Source organism: Panthera tigris, chromosome D3, assembly GCF_018350195.1.
Source record: "Panthera tigris isolate Pti1 chromosome D3, P.tigris_Pti1_mat1.1, whole genome shotgun sequence".
Taxonomy (NCBI): Eukaryota; Metazoa; Chordata; class Mammalia; order Carnivora; family Felidae; genus Panthera; species Panthera tigris.
In genome coordinates, this window is record NC_056671.1 from 73,397,115 (window position 1) to 73,414,784 (window position 17,670).

At 39.5% G+C, this 17,670-nt stretch overlaps 1 protein-coding gene across 1 annotated transcript in view; it reads left to right on the forward strand.

Annotated features, from left to right (window-relative positions):
- The first annotated feature begins 920 nt into the window (after positions 1–920).
- The window catches only part of RAB27B (RAB27B, member RAS oncogene family), a 52,282-nt gene continuing 35,532 nt past the window's right edge, over positions 921–17,670 (forward strand). Inside the window, exon 1 of the mRNA XM_042962662.1 lies at positions 921–1,306. The gene's annotated coding sequence lies outside the window, so the exon portion shown is untranslated. The remainder of the gene's footprint in view (positions 1,307–17,670) is intronic.

The following is a 17,670-nucleotide window of genomic DNA, read 5'->3' on the forward strand; positions in this document are numbered from 1 at the left end:
CCTGCTTGGGATTCTCTCTCTCTCCTCCTCTCTCCCTGTCTCTGTCCCTCCCCTGCTTGTGCTCTCTCAAAATAAATAAATATTAAAAAAATAAAAAGAGTCTGGACTTGCATTTTGGTTTTGGTTTGGGCTCTTCCTTCACCTCCACCCACAGTACTTCTCAGCAAGATGCTCCCCAGCTGGTAATGGCTGTGCCTCCCACACCGTCCCTTAAAGCACCCTGCCAGAACTGGGTCAAACAATTAAAATTTAAATAGCATCTCATTGTTTACGAACAATGGTTTGGAACTTTGAAATTTTCTTCACAGAGGACTAATTGAGGTGCTATTATATGTATACAACCTTGGTTTCTTCACAGAGGATTAACTGAGCTGCTATGATATGTATACAACCTTGCTTTCTCCCTCTTACCGCCGGTGGGTTACCTAGGGATGTCAGAGTCTGTCTCAAATGTGACCTCAGGAGAGCCAGCCGGGAACTTTGTTGTGGACAGAAGGAGCTGGAAGTCTCTAGAGCAGGGTCTGCCACAGAGTAGGTACTTAACCCATATTGGTTCAGTGAATGGGTATGCTCTTGATTTCCTTTGACCTCATAGACATGACCTCTATAATTTACTACCCTCCTGATCTCTGAAGTGACGTTAGGAGCATGGTGCGCACTGATTAATGCCTTCACACGAACAGGTTCTAGCTTTTAAAACACTGATTTCATTAAGTCCCCTTTTATTTCCCGGGGCCCTTCTCTGTTCTCCACCCGCAATTCCGTGCTTTCCCCGCAGCTCATGAGACTTCCCCCAGGAGGAGAAAATGCGATGCGATGGAAGCAGTTCTCACAGTGCCCTGGGCGCTTTGAATGAGAGATATCAGAGAAAACACGGGAACGCAGAGGAATAAAAATGAGCTCGCTGCGAGGGCCTCCAGCCTGGCAGTGTGGGGAACGTATCCAGAAGCCCAGAGCCTTTGAGTCACCGGCGAGATCTGCCCTAGGTGAGCTCCCGGCACATCCGCGTTAGGACCGGGAGACACGCCTTCTTCTCGCCCAGACCTTGCAGATCCCCGCGGCTCGGCCGACCCAGGGGTGGTGCTACCAGTCCTGCCACCGGCAGTCCCGACGGGCAGGGGCCGGGGACCCATCCCGAGCCACAGGCTGGAAAGCGGGGAGCCGTCCCCATGAGTGGCGCCCGGTAGAGCGGATCCGGAGCGGCCGCTGGCGTGGACAAGCCCCGGGGCTCACGGGCTTGGGGAAGGGAAAGGAGATTTCTGAAACCCGACACCCGGCCCTCTTCGCGAGGAAACTTCGCCGGCTGGTGAGTTGGGCGAGCCGGGCTGTTCTTGCAGGAATGCGATCCCACCCAGTCCGGGTGTTCTCGGCGGCGGCGGGCCGGGGAAAAGGAAGTGAGACGTGGACGGGAGGCGGCAGGCCCCGAGAGGGGCGAGCCGAGCCTGCAGGGTATGCGCCCTGCGCGCGCCGGGGCCGGGCGCCAGCGCGCGGGTCTGCAGCCGCCGCGGGGACCCGGGGTCTCGGGGACACTCGAGGGGGCTGACCCTGGCTGTTCCCGTATCCGACAGCTGGCTAGGAGTGAACAAACAGCACCCCCTCCCCAAAAAACCCCGGGCACAGCAATGCCATTTTCTTTCCATTTGTAGCTCGAAACCAGCCAGCAAAATCATAATCGTAATCGTAATCATAACCATAATATGCTTAGAGTTTCATTGAAGGGGAAGTCATTTAGTGAGGCAAGCCAGGTAAGTGATAGGACATTTCCTTGCACTTCCTCAGGTGTAGGTGGCCGCAGAGACATCAAAAGCAATTTCTGTCTTCCAGGTTTTGGCTCACTTATTTCCAAATCTGATCCAAGCGTGGCAGCTACTAGGGCGTGTGTGCTTGTTCAAGTGGTCACAGGACCTTGACTTCCAAGAGTTTCCCACCCAACACAACATTATTTGATCATTCGAAAGCTGTTGAAGCAGGTGACTAGCGAAAGCTGGAGGCTGCATTCCTAGAGAAAAGCTGTGTTTGGTTAAAGTCACCACACCTGGAACATGTTTACTGGCTTTTTATTTCAAGAGCTAAAATTAAGAGTATAAGGTTCCAGGTGATTTAAATGATACATTATTAAATTAAGCCCAAATTAATAAATGTCCTTCCAAGGTCATTAGCAACAAAATTATTATCTAAGGTAACAGTAGCTATGAATTTTTATTTAGTTCTATTTTGTTAAATGTGTGCCGTTCTTAGTATTTAGTTACAGTCGTGCATATTCAGTGATATAAATAAATAGATATATGCATGGTTGTATAGTGCTGAATTTGAGAAGTTAACAGAAAAGATGGACTTCAGCATTATAGCCTGGTGAATTCTCAAGTTATTATAAAGTCTACATTGTAGTATGAAGTGAGAGTCATGCTTGGCTTGTGCCGTTCCGCCTAAATAGTTATTTTTCATAGTTTCTCAGCACGATCCTCTACCTGGATGGGATCAGCCCTTCTTTACGGCAAGAGGAGATTCTTACGGATGACCAAAAAAGAGTGATCTTGACAGGTAGTTTAATATTAATAAGACTTTTCTGCTTAAGAACTGACTATGGCCTGCCATAAAATGTTACCATCAGTACTTTCGAAAGGGAGACAAAACATTTCGGATGAAACTGGATGAGCCTGTTCTGATAGTTGCCAAGAAGGGATAAAGGGAATCTGTCAAATGTAAGCAAATGACAACTCGCACAGACCATTTCTGGAATAGGCACATTTGACCTGATAGGGAAGGTAACCCTCGTAAATTGGTCTCAGCTCCTTGGCGCATGGGCTTTATTCTAACATGATCTGCTGGTTTCTGAATTGCTTTTCATTTATTTAACTGGTTTTTTTTTTTTTTTTCTGGAAAAGTGGAATTTATGCCAAACTCCAGGTGGTTTAGAACAGAAATCTGCTCTTTTCCCACCCTCCTGACTCCGGGAAGTTTCATGTTAGGTTTTTGGTCTTTCAAATTAGTAGTACCGCATGAAACGTAGACCAACTTTTCACATAAAGCTCAGCTCACAATCAATCCAGTTTCTTGAGTTGATTCATCAGGGTCGGTTAACCAATTATTCAGCTGTTAAGCAAGTAATTGTAATATCGAGATGAAGGAAAACAATTACAGTAGACAGGACAAACCCGGTGTTTCCCATGAAGAGAATGTCACTTTGTAGAGTTTGTGGCTAAAGGAGAATGCTTTTTTTTTTTTTTAAATTAATGTTTATTTATTTTTGAGAGAGAGAGACAGACAGACAGAACGCGAGCAGGGGAGGGGCAGAGGGAGAGGGAGACACAGAATCTAAAGCAGGCTCCAGGCTCTGAACTGTGGGCACAGAGCCGGATGAGGGGCTCAAACCCAAAAACCATGAGATCATGACCTGAGTTGATGTCCGATGCTTACCTGACTGAGCCACTCAGGCGCCCCTAAAGGAGAATGATTTTTTACTCATTATTAGGTGTAGCTAGAGATGAAGTTCATTATATGGTAGTAGGAAGTAGCAACATTACTAAGCATAATAAAAGCCTATTGTAAAACTCATAAATGGAGTTGAGAGTATTACTTAATTTGTTTCACACAATCATTATTCATGTTCTCCAAATATTAACCTTCTCTCATAGAATGAAGGAAACTTGTCTAGGTTACCAATAATGAGATTAAAGCTCTGTTTAACACATAATCAAGCAAATCTTTAATTAGTTGTCTTTTCTAACTAAAAAAAACTGCTCAGTGTTTTAAGAAAAGGGATGGAAGTTTCTTATTCATTTATTCAACAGATATTTCTTGATGTCTAACACTAGTCTGAGCTCTGTGTGGATGGGGTTGGACAAAGCAGACAAAAGCATCTTTGGCCCCACAGAGCTTGCCTTTCACTGGGCAAATAGAGAGTAAACACGATACACACCTGTAATATAAGATATAGTATATTATATCGAATACTATGTTGACTCTATTAGAGATAAGTGCTATTAGAGGTAGTGCTAGGAGATAATCTATTAGAGATAAGTGCTAGGAGAAAATACATAAAGCAGAGGAGGCATGCAGAAAGTGTCAGTGGCATGGCCCAGTGAGTGTCGAAACTTTAGATCAGATGCCCAGGGACAGCCTTCCTGAGAAGATGATCTTTGAATATTGGCCTGAAGGCAGTCAGCAGGTGAGCCATGTGGTTGTGAGCAGGAAGAGTTTTCCAGACAGAAAGGATAACTAGCAGGGGTTTGTGTGGCATCTTCCAGGAACCAAAGAAGCCTGCACACCTGGAGGAGGGGGAGGGGGTAGCAAGAGATGGGGGAGCGGCGATCACGGGGCCAGGTCACAGAGGGCTTTGAGAGTCCTAAGAGACATGTTGGGTTTTGATTTGTATTCTGGATGAGGTGAGAAGACACCATGATTTAGACATTGTCTATTGAAAATTCATTCAACAGATACTTAGCGTACTCTGAGCCTTAGTATTCTTCTAAGTCAGTGGATAATAGAGGTTAATATCATGGAAATTACATTCTTGCTTAGAGAGACAGACAGGTAAGTCAATATACAAATTATCAATTATACAACTTTCAGTACTGTTTAAAAAAATTTAGTATCAAATAATGAGAATGACCTGGAGGGGTGGGAGAATGCTGTACGATTCAAAGGAAGCACCTCACAGGAGGCCATCTTTCTAAAAGATCGCCCTGGCCTCCTTGAAGAGAAGACACTGTAGGGCCAGCAGAGGAGAAGAGAGACCAGCCAGGAGGCTATTCCAGCAGATGACAGTGGCATAGATAAGAGTTGGAACAGTGGTCCTGGAGAGAAATAGATTCAGGAACTGTTCGAACGCAGAGCTAACAGGCCTTGCTGACAAATTGGATAAGGGATGGGATGAAGAAAAGGAAGAACCAAAATGATCACCAGGCACTGGAGAGATGGTGAGGCTGTTTCCTAAGGTGGATAACACTAAGTGAAATAACAAAACCCGAAGGGAAATGCAGAATTCCTTTTTAGCCTTTTGAGGTATGTTTGAGGTACCCATGTGGCAATGTCAGATTGGGCTTTTGGACATAGAATTTGGAGCACTTGGAGGAAGTCACAGCTGAACATAGACATTTGGCAACAAAGAATCTTTGGATGCTGGTTAGAGCCCTGGTCTTGAGCATATCACCTAAGGGCTGTGCTCTGGCTCATTCTCACACTGAGGGATCTTGAAGGAGCCAGTAAAAAACTCCCTCCTCCCCCAGAAAAGAGTATCATCATGGAACCCAAACCAGGAAGTGTTTCCAACAAAAGGGAATGGTCACTTGTGTCAGATGTTGCTAAAATGCAGAGTGCGATGAGGAGCAGGGAGTGATAATTGCCTGTGGCAATTTGGAATCACTGGTAACTTTGACAAAAGACAGAGTTCTTAAAAATAAGACATTCGTATAAACTAACTTTAACAAATGCTGGAAAGAGCATTTCACTTAATCCCTAAAGAGAGACCACTAGGGAAACTTATGAGTCTCTAGCCAAATCAATTTTGAAAACTGGCTCATAGAACAGATGAACAAAGGAACATATAATTAGAAATGCTCACAAAGGTGTTGCATGAGCTGTAAACATAGTAAGAAGAAGAATAAAAACAGAGTGGGCTGAAGCCTGGGAAAATGCTGAGGAGAGCCAAAGATTCTAGCGTAATTTAGAGCAAAGCGGTGAATAAGGAAGTTAGTGGATGTGAGTGAAAGTAGAATTACTCAGTTTCTATTGTGCTTCCCTCTTCTTTCTACATAAAAGAAAATAGTGTTCCAAAATGGGAAGGAATTGACAACACCGAAAGAGAGTTAAAGTCAAAGGGTGTCGAGAAGGTATTGTGATCACAAGTAACTTCTTTAAATGGGAAAGAATAATGCTGGGATTGGTCAAGAAAACTTGTTTGAAGAAATTGTGTTTCAGTTGAAACTGAAGGATGTCTGGGTGACAGTCAGATGGACAGTTAAGAGAGAACAATCCAGATAGAGCAAAAGCACCTGCTGAGTTCTTGACCTGGGTAAGAGTTTGGTGCATTCAGTAAGCTGATAGAGGGTTTAAGTGGAAGGCAGGGGGTGGAGAGGGGCACAAGGTGAGGCTGGAGAGACCACTTGGGAAGTCATTGCAGAGACTGGATAAAACCAAAGAAGACCAGAGAACGTGCTACTTTAAGAATTATTTGTTGCAGAGATGGCCTATACTGGGAAGTTGAGCCAAATGACATTTATTACCCCTTGTATCTTATCCTTTATTTAATCCCTTTTTCTAGTTTATTTATTATTTTGAGAGAGAGGGAGCCCTACGCAGTGCTCAAACCCAGGAACCGTGATATCATGACCTGAGATGAAGCTAAGAGTCGGACGCTTAACCAACTGAACCACCCAGGCGCCCCATATCTAATACCTTTTTCTGGGGGATGAGAGCATCCCTAGATAAAAGTGAGGGTGAGATGAAAAATGGAGGATAAGGACCTGTGTGTTGTCCTCTGATGGGGAAAACTATACCGACCCCTGGACTTGGTCTCCTCTCAAGACTTGGAGAGGGCCTGGTGTGCATCTGTTTCCTGTGCAAACTGGGAGGAATTCTTTGAATTCTGTGTTGTGTTTTTTTCCTGTAAAACAACTATATGATAATAACTGAGTTGGTGCAAAGATGAATTTCCTTGAATCATAATGTTCTCCTTTCTAATTCGCAGCAGTGTTTCTAACCAAGTGTGGTCTTCATGGTTCTGACTCCTTATGGTTTTTCACTCTTTCAAAGTACACTTTGACATTTAAAATAAACGCATGCATGAGGCCCAGGAAACCAGAAGCTAGTTTCCTATCAGTTCTTGGAAAGTGTTGAATTAGGATGATTTTAGTGACTAAAACCTTGAAGTCTGCTGTAATCAGTCTAAAGTTGTATCAACATTTAAGAATGTTGATTCTTAAAATCAGTATAGTAAATATCCACACACAAGGGTAGTCTTGGCAGCTTAAGGATGGAGAACTAATACAAAAGAGAAAAGAAACAATTTGAATTCATAAATGTTGACTATATCCTTAAAACAAGAAGCCATGTTTGCATCATAATATTTTATAACCAGCAGAAGCATTTTTATCTGTCTTATTTTTCAGGAACTATGTTTTTTAAAAGTGTAGAAATTGGAATAGAAGGATTAAAGAAATAGTTGAGAACTCCTTTCTAGTTAGTCTTTTTTATTTTTTATTTTATTTTATTATTACTATTATTATTTTAGAGTAAACATGTTATTGTGCATGATAACTTGATCCAGAAGATGGAAATGAGAACACGAAGACTTATTGACGTTCTGCACCTGGATAGCATAAACTTTGGAGAAAATGCCATTAGTTAAGTCAAAGTTGACAGTGGTATTTGTTTCAATAAAAGATCTCACCATGTTAAAACTGATAATAACAATTTAATCTCTGGCATAATTTTTAAATATCTGAATTTTTTTTATTGAAAGAAGTCACAAAGTAGCTATTATGTGTCAGCAGCATATTTGGTATTTTGGTTGTAAAAGATGAATAAGATCATTCCTATTCTTGAAGGACTTAGAATCTGGTATGTTAGAGAGATTCATGAACGACAAGTTTAGTGTAGCCAGGTAAGGTTTAAGCTAGTGGTTTCAATGCAATATTGTGATAATAAATAGGAAGGTAAATTTAAGAGGGTTAAAACTGTAGAGAGATCAGTTAGAAGTGGGAAATAAAGAAAGACTGAAGTTAGCTCAGTAATTGTAAGGTTGGAGAAGAGACGTCAGGTTAGAGAAGTAATTAACAAGAGTAGCACTGACCAGACATTGAGAGAGAAGAGAAATTTTTACAAAGTCTCAGTTGCTGGTTTTGAGGTAAGAGATGAATGAATAGTGGTCCCCCAAACTGAAATTAAGTATAAAAAAGATGAAGCAGGTTGGGGGAGAAAGACATACTACGCTTGGGGTAGCTGTGGTCGTTCAGTTTGATATGTTCAAGGAAATGGCTTCCAGAATCTGAACCTCCTGGGAGAGGTCAGGCTGCTGACAGCGGCTGGAAAATGTTGCTCATCCACAGGACCAGGTGCCATCCCTCGGAGAGAAGTAGTAGCTATAACATAGGACTCATGATTTTCTTCTGTTTCCATAAGCACTCATCAGCTTTGACTAATAAAGGTATGTGTGTTCTGAAAAGACTTAAGGGAAATGTAAGATTACATCTAATTATATATATTTATCATCATTTTAATCATTGTTAAACCGGAAGAATATATTAAATTTGCCTTTAGCTATTAGTTTATGAAGATGGCATCATTATCCCTTTTTGTCAGGCAATCGCTTCAAGTAACACTTCCTTTTTCTGTAATTCCATTCTGTATTCTCTCCCAGCCCCACCTTGTGAAAAATGACTCCTATCTCGTTAGGAATGTGTTCTAGTAGAGAGAATGGAAGACTTAACAGATCTCTAAAGGGATTGAATCTATTGATTTTGGCTCATTAATATCATGCTGTAATAACTGATAGCCAGCCAATAGCAATTTTAAAACAAATTATTTCCCATTTCTTCATTTTTTAAGGTTAGCTTTCTTTTAGCTCGGCTGGGACTGAACTTATGACACATTTAATCTCAAGATCTACCTACCAAAACATAAAATACATCCTGATGTTCTAAAGGAATAATTCTCTAGTTATGATTACTCTTGCAATTTGCAACAGTATGCAAAATATTGTCAAATGTAAATATATGGCAAATGATTGACCAAGTTTTAGGGAGAGTTATTCTTTCTCTCCTACCTCCCCTTTCCCATTCGTCTCCAACCCCATGATAATAGGGTTTCCAGTTCACTGTTTGAAAAAGTCTGGGAATATTTTTATTACATTTAAAAACATTCTTTGTACTACCATATGACTGCCTCTCCATTTCAAGTATTTCTGAGTATTAAGTAATCAGTATGACAGCATTCTTCATGCTCACTTGTCCAGTTGAGGTGTTATCTCCATACCTTCTGGATTTCAGGTATGTAAAGCGTTCTTTGTTACGGATAAATAATTTCTGACACCAAATTCTGGAAAAATATGTTTTTCGTAAAAGCTGTAACTCACGATGGACCTTTGCAGATCACTATCAATTATAACTCTGATACCGTCGTCGAGGGTGAAAATTTGCGTTGATAATGAGTCCTTGATTAAAGACTGGCAACAACCACCATCATTTTCAGTTTGAAATATTACCACCTAAGGAATGCCTTCACTGAATGCACCAGTTTTCAAATCTGGGTCACTGTGTAAGAATATCAAAAGCTTGATCATTTTCATTTTAATGGGCACAGTTTTGCAAATTCTACTTTTTTCTTACTACTGCTTTCTGTTTGGGATAATTGTTTTGCATATGTCGTGTGAAGATTTCAGGCATTTAGACAGTATAGATGCCAAGATATGAAAAAGACAAAAGAAGGTTAAAGTAAACAAACATGTCTCCCATCCTAGCCATAATCTTTATGAGTCTGGTGCCTTTTAACACAATTGCCAAAATTAGCCCAAGGAATGAACGATTTAGAGACAAAATTGAACTCGATGTGGGTGACAGTGAGTTCTCCAAACCACAGGGTGCCATGGAAAAGGGTATTATAAAGGTAGAAGTGAAATTTTTTATCTATTAAGGGTTTTTCTCCTGGCCTGATGTACTCTCTCGTGCTCCCAGATGCTAAGAACATATATCAAATCCAGCACTCATGAAGAAAAGTCTACAGAGTAGACTGGCTCTTGAATAATACCTTTTTTCAATTTTAATTTTATTTTTATTCAAATATATTTAATATACAGTGTTCTGTTAGTTTCAGGTGTATCATATAATGACCCCACAGTTCTATACATTACTCAGAGCTCATCAAGGTAAGTATACTCTTTATCCCCTTTATCTATTCCATCCATTCCCCCCCCCAACCGCCTCCCCTCCAGCAACTGTCAGTTTAGTCGGTCTCTGTATTTAAGAATCTGTTTTCTTTGTCTCTTCTTTTTCTTTGTTCATTAGGTTTTTTTTTTTTCTTAAATTCCACATCTGAGTGAAATTATATGGTATTTGTCTTTCTCTGACTGACTTCTTTCTTTTACTTAGTATTGTACTCTCCAGGCCCATCCATGTTGTCTCAAATGGCAAGATTTCATCCTTTTTAATGACTGGTTAATATTTTGTTATATATACACAGTTCATCTTCTTTAGCCATTCATCTATGATGAACATGGGGTTGCTTCCATATCTTTTTTTTTTTTTAAGCAGAAAATATCACTTTATTCCTGTTACTTTAAAATTACCATTTAACTGGATCTGAAATGAATTGGGGCTAGAATTAAAAAGAAGAGTAAATATTTTTATCATAATCATTCCAGTGTTGAGTTGCCAGAAGTACACTTACACTATAGCAAGGTGTCTAAGGTAAATCCATAACATTCTTAAGAATAGTTGCTTTTGTCCTGAAGCTTTATTAAGAAAGAAATGAGGGGCGCCTGGGTGGCTCAGTCGGTTGAGCGGCCGACTTCAGCTCAGGTCATGATCTTGCGGTCCGTGAGTTCGAGCCCCACGTTGGGCTCTGTGCTGACAGCTCAGAGCCTGGAGCCTGTTTCAGATTCTGTGTCTCCCTCTCTCTGACCCTCCCCTGTTCATGCTCTGTCTCTCCCTGTCTCAAAAATAAATAAAAACGTTAAAAAAAAAATTAAAAAAAAAAAAGAAAGAAATGAAAGATTCTTTTTTGCAGACATTTTAGAGAAATGATATATTCTCAGCTTCTCCTATATAATTGGAAATAAGGAAGCTTTTTATAAAGCCACGTTTTCCCTATGGCCCCTAAACTCCTATCTGGACAAAAAATTTTATTACATAGTCTATTTTGTCATAGAGGTAAAAATGTCTGCTTGAGTCTTTTTTTCTTTGACACTCATTGAAAGTGGAGCAAAGAACTTTCTTTTTAGTACAAGTCAAGGGAAAATTATTCCTTGTCAGAACTTTATCTCAGAGTCCATTTTTCTCTGTTTTGATAGTTTGTTGCTTCCAAGATGGGAAATTAATGGCTTGTTGACCAGTCTTTCTGATGAATGAATTTTTGTTAATGTAGGTATGACTGAAAACAGCTAATGAATTACCCTGCCCAGTGAGCATATTTACTTTATGTAGCAAAAATCCAAAGGCAAACCTAATGTTAGAAGTTGCAGGCTTAAGAATAGTATTGTAGGGGAATGATTTGGGGCAAAAAAGAACTTTATAAATAAAAACTAATGTGGCCCAAGTGGATGGTGATGCTATGGCCTAGAAATCCTGGAGCAGCTACCATTTTTTTAAATGTTTATTTATTTTTAAGAGAGAAAGAGAGAGAGGCAGAGAGAGAGGGAGACACAGAATCTAAAGCAGCCTCCAGGCTCCGAGCTGTCAGCACAGAGCCTGACGTGGGGCTCGAACTCACGAACCGTAAGATCATGACCTGAGCTGAAGTTGGACACTTAACCAACTGAGCCACCCAAGTGCCCCTAAAATCTTCCATTATTAAGGGCAGACCCTGGGTTAGATAAGTGTTCAGATAGGCAGTTCTGAAAATATAGTCAACGTCCTTTTGTAGAAATGGTCATTGGTGTCCTTCTACAGAGTCTCCTAAGTCAATCCTCAGGAAGGGAACTCTTTTAATAGAGTTTGAGGCCTGCTCACCATTGCTGTCCATAACACTTGAGTGTGTAGTCTTTAAAAATTTGTTTGTTTATTTATTTATTTTTGAGAGAAAGAGAGAGCACAAGTGGGGGAGGACAGAGAGAAGGAGAGACAGAATCCCAATCAGGCTCTGCACCATCATCGCAGAGCCTGATGCAGGGCTTGAACTCACTAACTGTGAGATCATGATCTGAGCTGAGAATATGACCTGAGCCAAGATGCTTAGGAGTCAGATGCTGAACTGACTGCACACTCCGATTATGTATTCTTGACAGTAAGTTCTTGGTTTCCTGTCTCATGGGTAAACATTACAAATATATGTAAGGAGACTCAGGTGGTAAGCTGGCAGACACCGTGGTTAGTCTGCAGACTAAAGTAATTGTAATTGATTAACCAGCCTAAGCATTTTTCCATCAGGAATGATAGCATTTTTATGAGCCAAACTTAGCCAGCTGCTAGTATAAGAAATAGGCTTGTGAACGGCTGTACAATCTCTAAACAGGTCCAGGCCCACACCTGCAAACTAAATGGCCAACGTTTTAGGTATGTAATACCAAAGATCTCTCGGTTGATTGCATCTTGGTAATTTTAGAGTGACCGTTAAAACCATTACTGCCCTCTGAGTTGTTATCCACAGAAATAGATGCTAGTATACTATTCAGTCCAATTTCTAACCTGTCAGTCTAGAAAAACAGACTTATTACATAAAATAAAATGGTTCAGAATTGAAGATTTAAACAATTCACAGGAACCACAAACGTAACAGTTTGACTTTCCTTAGAGATAAAAATACACCTATTGATTATAGGAAGCAAAACAGCATCCCTTATTTGCCACATTAACACATTTGGAAGTGTGGTCAAGCAACAAGATAGGTCAGATGCCTGGTAGCAAAAGGTAGCTATATAAGAAATAGCCTTAAAGTAAACTATAATTAGTTCATCGTGGGAAAATTTGGACTTGGTGTTCTATCCGTACTTGGCTTATCTCCAAATAATAATTTCAAGTCAGTGAAATTTAGAAAACTGACATGGAAGTTGTTGACCCACTTGTCGTAGAAAGGATTATGCCGGCAGTCTTCCATTTATTCTGCCATAAGAAAAACCTAGGTCAGATAACTACAGGAATTTAGAAGGATTTTATGGGATTTTTTTTTTTTTTTGGCAGAACTACTAGAACACTTTATCAAGTGCACTGAATTCGTTTCCAGTCTCTTCTTAATGACATGAGTTTTTGAACTATTTTTCAGAAAAATAGGTCTATAAAACTTTATGTTTGAATGGAAATTTAGATAGCTACTTTCAACTAATTTTTAGGTATAATGTGATTTATGAGGACAGTCCAAATCCATCTAAGCTTAGATGATAATACCAATAAAGACAAAGAAAATAACCATTGGGAGCATAGAAATAGAATAGGTAGAAATTCTTTTTCCTATGGTATGGGTCCAAGCCGAAATCCAACCACTGATCACAATATAGTTTAAGATATTTATCGCTGTTAGGTTTTATCTTTTGCTTTTAAGAGAAAAATGCCTATTTAAAATATATTCTTAGTCTGGGGGTTTGCTGCAACAATTTTACCTTCGATTTGCTAGTTTCAGGCAAAAATATTTGTTGTTAATATCTTCGATTCATGCTTTTGTGTTATATTGTAATGAACAGACACTGTAAACCTCTATAAAGTCGATCACTGCCCCTCAGATTTACTTACACCATTTGTCCCTGGGGATTATGTCAGCAAGTAGTTTAATCTGCCCGGAATTTGTGCTACAGGTTTTTCTGATGATTGAGGTTCAGAAAGGCACTAAAATAAATTAGCACCATGTACAGTGTTTAAATATTTTATATTTTAATATTCCTATTTAGTATTTAATATATTTATTTAATATATTTAAATATTTTGTATTTCATATTTATTAAAACTTTGTGGTAATAGTATACCTATAATTTCAGTTTTTTAAGGAAATTTGTTTTAGTAGTGCTAAATTACCTTAATTAAATTTTTTTTTAAGTTTACTTATTTATTTTTGAGACACAGAGAGAGTGAGCAGAGGAGAGGAAGAGAGAGAGGGAAACAGAGAGAATATCAAGACACGGGACTTGAACTCAAGGAACCATGAGATCATGACCTGAGTCAAATATTAAGAGTAGGACGCTTAACTGACTGAGCCACCCACGTGCCTCTAAGCTACCTTATATTAAAAATGTGCTTCTGATAAGAGAACTTGCACGTGAAGTAGTTTTAAAAATAGCATCAGGGATGTAGTCATACTCACTCTCTTGTGTCCTCTCCTGGTTCCCCAGGGACTAGGTATAATGCTGAACACATTGAACAGCTAGCATGACACCTGCTGACCAGGAAGAATAATAGGAACACTGAAGCCACAGTGGTGTGCCTGCTGCATATCAGCAGAGCCAGGGGACCAATGTTAAACTACCTTGCAAAAAAGCAGAAGAAAATGGCTTATTTGGAAATCAGACGCATCCTAAGCTTCAGCTCAGTGTACTTGATTCCAACATGTTAAAATACCGTACGGTAACGACATGTCTATTATTTCCATTTCTATTATTTCTGTTCTTCTGAAATGTAAATGTTGTAAATGATGAAGTCTTCCTTGAAATGTTTCTTCAAAGTCTATAAACATTGATCAAACTGGAGCTATCCACGTTTCTTCCTTTTCAGATAATCAAGATTAAAATAGTTTTTAAAACTGTGACTATTAGAGCAACCATCCCTCATATGCTGGAATCTGTATGTAAATTGCCCATCCAAATAGGTTTAGGGCCACAGTCCAAATGAAGGACAGGAAGTGCAAGTGCCACAGAACTAGAAGGAAAGCCGGGCGATGGCTGCAGTGTCATAATAATCAGGGTTGGGTCTGAAATAACAAGGGTGTGACTGCAAGAACCAAGCCAAGTTCATGAAGAAAACCCAGGTACAAATATAGGTTTAATATATATCAATATTTTGCACAAGAAATAACCTTACAGAAAAAGACACTGACTTAGTCATAAACCATGACAGATGGCTGCAGTTGAAATATCTACAGGGCTGGCTGGTGCGAATATTCCCAGTAATTTTTTCAGTGAATGAAAGATCCAAGAGGGTTTATTACTGTTGGTGATAAGCCAAGTAGAGATGGAAAACCAGACTGAATTTTCACTTCGTGAGCTAATTAGTTTTAATTTAGAGATACTTCTAACATAGTTGGTCCCTGGAGGACCTACTGTGTGCAGCATCCTCATTGGACAGACTGATATGCTTTATTGCTAGTCCTACAAAATTCACAAGGAACTTTCCCAACCTGCCTTTCTACCAGTTTTTACCTAGTGTGTGTGTATGTGTATGTGTGTGTGTGTCTTTATACTGGTGTCATTGGGGAAGATGGGAGTGGCTGTTCTAATATCAACTAGAAAGTGGAGTCTCCCCCTGAGAACCAGGTATTCCAACTTTAACTAACAATTTGGCCCAAATCAGCACATTCTGTATTAGACCTCTTTTCCCTCAGACATATTCGCATTACAATACTTGGTCATATGGCCTGACACATTTTTCTAAGTTTGGGGTAGGAATATATTGGGGAAGAAAAGAAGTCCCCATGACTTCCCCTAGTTAAGCAATTATGGGTATAATAAAAGGGTCACTGCGATAGGAAGAAAGTACAGTTGTGAAATAGGTTAATGCTGTGTTCATTTCAGGCTCACCATGCTTCTCCTATCCTTGTCTCAGGGACCTGAGTCCCTCGTGGGGCTCCCTGGCTGCTCCCCTGGGATCTGCTCCTCCTGCCTTTGCTCTAACCTTTCTCTCATTCCCACAAGATAATCAAAGTGTACCTGTCCCTGGTCCCCATTCTCTCAGGCCCCTCCTTTCTACTCCATAATCTGATATTCTAATGGTGTCTAATGCACTGATTGGCCAAAATATAATAGTGTTAATTTGGGGAAGTCATATAACCAATCCTCACAATTTGCCAGTTGTCTATTTGTGCATTTTCCCGCTGGCTGAAATTTATTTTTAACTCCAAGACGTCAATACTCCCGGTGTTTTTTGTAGTCGTTCACAAGCATGCATAGACATGGGGAAAATTTTGAGTCTCCTGATGTGCTTGTTCCCAGCTGAGGTCAAACGAGTGGACACTCTACTTTCTTGTTTCAGTTTCCTACCTTTCAGTTTCTCATACTGTAAACAAGTGTCCTTTTCACAGTTTATTTAGTGCCATATTTTCCCCATTTTTGTGCTTTTAGGTAGTAGTTTTTCTGTTTACAATGTGCCCCGAGCATATTACTGAAGTGATTAGTGCTCTTAAGTGCAGGGAGGCTGTAATGTGCCTTATGAAGAAAATATATGCATCAGATAAGCTTCACCCAGGCATGAGTTATAGTGCTATTGGTCCTGAGTTCAATGTTTATGAATCAACAGTAATATTAAGTAAGGTGTCCTTAACAGAAATACACATAAAATGAGGTTTAAATTGATCAGGTGATGAAATATTGGGACCAGAGGCTCACAGGAAGTTTATCCTGTGTTTCCCCTGGGAAAAATGGTTCAGTGTTCACTAAATCAGTATTTACGGTGACTTTATAGAATAAAACTACCATGAAGTACGAGAATCAGCTGGGTTTACTTCCTCCCACAGAAGGAGTGCAATAGTTTAGTGCACTAAATGAACAGTTTAGTGCAGTAAAGTTTAGTGCAGTAGCTAAAGGAATAGAAAAGACAAGAACAGAGTTCTGTAGTTGACAAGTAGAGAGAGGTAAGGTAGTTTAAGCAGGGCACCTTTGATCATTTAAACATTAAGGAAAAAAAACTGAATTCTGATCTTCGAGGTAACAGAAACAAACGCAAACAATGAGTACCATAGCTTTTCTTATTGGATTAAAGAAAGTGTATCAGTTTATTGGGAGAGACACGTGTCTTTTTCTATCATTGTTCTAATAGTAACTTTACTGCACAAAGCCCATTATGGATAATGTTTTTAATTGTAGTTTTGTAAATAATGTAGAAATAGATTTTATATGATTGCTTTTATATTGGCAATAAGAAAGTCTGAGACACTAATCCTATCTCGTTCTCTGAAGGATTTCCCTGGGGATCTAAAGTTCTGTGTGTTACTGGGATGTGGTACTATCACACATGTTTTGCTGACATTTACATTTTTTAAGAAGTTCAGATAAAATTCTTGTAATGGCAGAATTACCCGGTTTCCTAGTAAATTGGAGGAAGAGGTATGTTTGAGCAGGATGTTGTTTTTGTGCTTCTAAAATCACTGTAGAAAGAGAAACAATATGTATTTATTTACCTGTGGATTAGAGAGTCAACTTGGAAATGTTGAAGGCTATGGCCTCCAACCCATCCTAGACTACTCCAGCTAAGAACACGATGTTAATTAGAAATATCACGTTGATTACGAGGTTAGATATACCTGAAACTGGCCTTGTAAGCCTGTCTTTTTTAAATATCAGTGCTCACTTTTACTTACTAATTCATCTTACCACTGGTGCTAAGACTTTTCTGATAAAATTTGGAGAGAGTTATAAGGTATAGGCTCAAATAGTGAGTAAAGAAATGTTAAAATAAAACTTATTTATAAATAAACATACATGTATTTCCCCAGACTCTAGGTAAGGACACATTTAGGTAAGAATAGGCTGTTGACTTACAGGGGGGAGAAACAAGAGGTTTGGAAAACTGAAGGAAAACATTTTTTTAACCATCATAGTTTATAAATGATGTAAACAATTCAATTTCCCTATTTTTAAAATGAAGAAGAGTAAACAAAAAAACCCATTTATTCAATTACATATAACAAATATAATCAAATGGAGAAACAATTTGATTTATTGGAAATAACACGAGTTTTATGCGGGTTAAGTACTGGCAGTCCCTTACCAGAATGTAATGCATTCTGGAAAAGATGTACTGAATCAAATATGTATAAATGTAAAAAATAAATAAATTTCACGGTATGGTATGGGGTGGTAAGGGTTGAGGAGGTGGAAAGCTG